We start from the raw sequence: 2,568 nt of genomic DNA, 5'->3' as shown, positions 1-2,568 counted from the left end.
TAGACTAAGCCTGGTGCATGTATAACGACCCATGAGTCACACGACGAGAAGCAGAGAAAGCAATGTATTTTACTAATTTCCCATACTAATAATAGTTATATTTTTAAATAGGTACAGCATATCACATTTCAAAGCAGCCAGTGATTTTAACCCTTGTCAGCTGGACACATAAATTGATATGCCTCAAAATGATTCTCGGAAATTAGCAGATATTTGCATTGGCTGTCTTTTAACCCGTCAATGTCGGCTCTTCTTATGTTGCAGATCCACTTCCGAAGTCTATGTACATGATCATCTACATGTGTCATGTGATGTGGTGTATTATTTACAAATTGCATATCGTTTTAACTGGTATTTTTTACAGAACAAAGGGCAGCAGAATTACACAGATCACCGAACCAAGTAGTGTTTTCCCTAACTTTTAACTGTTAGCTTCACAAGATTGTATCTTGTATTAGTTTACATTGATATTATGATTACATATAATTAAACAAGCAATAAGTACAGTCTCTGTTCGTGTGCACAGCAGTCAGTGAGTAACTGCATCTGTCATTGCCGTCCTAACGAATTTATTGTTTGCATACGTATATAACATGCAACACGTGATAAATCTAGTACCTATCATGCTCTGTGGGAAACTTGAAAAACGCTATATCTGGGAATATATCTAGAATACCGTCAATAAACTCAATATTCACAGAGACTATAGCTAAGACATGTGTCTATAGGTATCTAGAATTTTAGAAATTTAATCATCTGTAATTCACTTTCGCGCGCATATATTTGCTAATATATTGACTAATCGTGCGTCAATAAACTCAATATTCACAGAGAGTATGGTGGTGTCTATATTCAAGCCAGTACGGGAATCATTTGCATAATATACGATTTGTCAATATATTAGCAAATATATGCGTACCGTAATCTCCCGTACCGGCTTGAATATAGACACCCCCGATGCCATTTCGAGTAGTTGACCGCTACATTCGCCAGGGGCAGCACCATCGAAACGCTTAACAAGCAGAGTATACGAAGTGTCCAGTCTGTGTATCCGCCACTGGAATCGCATCCACTGAAAAGGCTGCGCAAAGCAACGTTTCGGCTGCAGGATATAGATCGAGGGTCTCTCTTATTCATAATTCTAAGAGCAGAAGGATTGTTATATATTATAAACGAAACTTAGTTTCAGTTATAATTAATATGGAAGAATTTCTCCTAAAATAAATATCGTTCAGTTAAATAGCAATTAGGTATAAATATAATTGTTGTTTGTAATTAGCCCTAGGTCTATAACGTGCAAAATCAATGGGGAAATTTGCAAACTTTTTCAGAGCGGCAGCTCATTCGTGTCATTAGTGTCATGTCAGCGCCCAAAAATGAAGATTTCGTATTTCAATGTTAATTTGTTTTATGACAAATGTGAATGCGTAATTATAGAAATTTGTAGGTTAATGTATGCTATTATATATCCATTTACTATCACAATATACTATAAAATTCTAGGGGAAAGTATCCGCATCCGCAGGTTATTAATATGCGAATCTGTGAAAAATGCCGAAAAAAACAGTCTGGCAGAGAGAATTAAATCCCCCATAGGATCATATATACTAATTGAATTTGAGGATCCGAAAAGATATTATTTCGACTGTTTTCTGCCGCGTGGTACTATTAAAGCTAGATAGCCATGTACTTCAGCTGAGTTCCATGAAAGTTTTGTCATATATTTATCAGCGATTTTACAAATTATCAAGAATTTTTTCACAGACACCACATTTGTGCTTAGTAATTTAGGAAATAGTTGCGTAGTAAGTAGGGCCATTCTTCTTCTTTCTTTATCCTCTTGGTCCCCTGGTGGGACATGCAGGCGCGCCGAAAGCAGTTTTGGATTTGGGGGCAAAGACCTAAGGGGGCTCACGATTTTTTTTATCGTGTGTGCGTTAGCGCATGTGCGCGACGTGTGTGCGTGAGCGCGTGTGTGCTTGAGCGCGTGTGTGCTTGATCGCGTGTGTGCGACGTGTGTGCGTGAGCGCATGTGTGCTGAGCGCACGTGTGTGATGTGTGTGCGTGAGCGCGTGTATGCGTGAGCGTGTGTGCGCGACATGTGTGCGTGAGCGCGTGTGTACGACGTGTGTGCGTGAGCGCGTGTGTGCGACGTGGGTGCGTGAGCGCGTATGTGCGACGTGTGTGCGTGAGCGCATGTGTGTGACGTGTGTGCGTGAACGCGTGTGTGGGACATGTGTGCGTGAGCGCGAGTGTGCGACGTGTGTGCGTGAGCGCATGTGTGTGACGTGTGTGCGTGAACGCGTGTGTGGGACATGTGTGCGTGAGCGCGAGTGTGCGACGTGTGTGCGTGAGCGCATGTGTGTGACGTGTGTGCGTGAGCGCGTGTGTGCGACGTGGGTGCGTGAGCGCGTATGTGCGACGTGTGTGCGTGAGCGCCTGTGTGTGACGTGTGTGCGTGAACGCGTGTGTGCGACATGTGTGCGTGAGCGCGTGTGTGCGACGTGGGTGCGTGAGCGCGTATGTGCGACGTGTGTGCGTGAGCGCATGTGTGTGACGTGTGTGCGT

This window comes from Priapulus caudatus, unplaced genomic scaffold (assembly GCF_000485595.1).
Source record: "Priapulus caudatus unplaced genomic scaffold, Priapulus_caudatus-5.0.1 Scaffold749, whole genome shotgun sequence".
Lineage (NCBI taxonomy): Eukaryota > Metazoa > Priapulida > Priapulimorpha > Priapulimorphida > Priapulidae > Priapulus > Priapulus caudatus.
The sequence above is the reverse complement of the archived record's forward strand: the minus strand, read 5'-3'. Positions refer to the sequence as shown.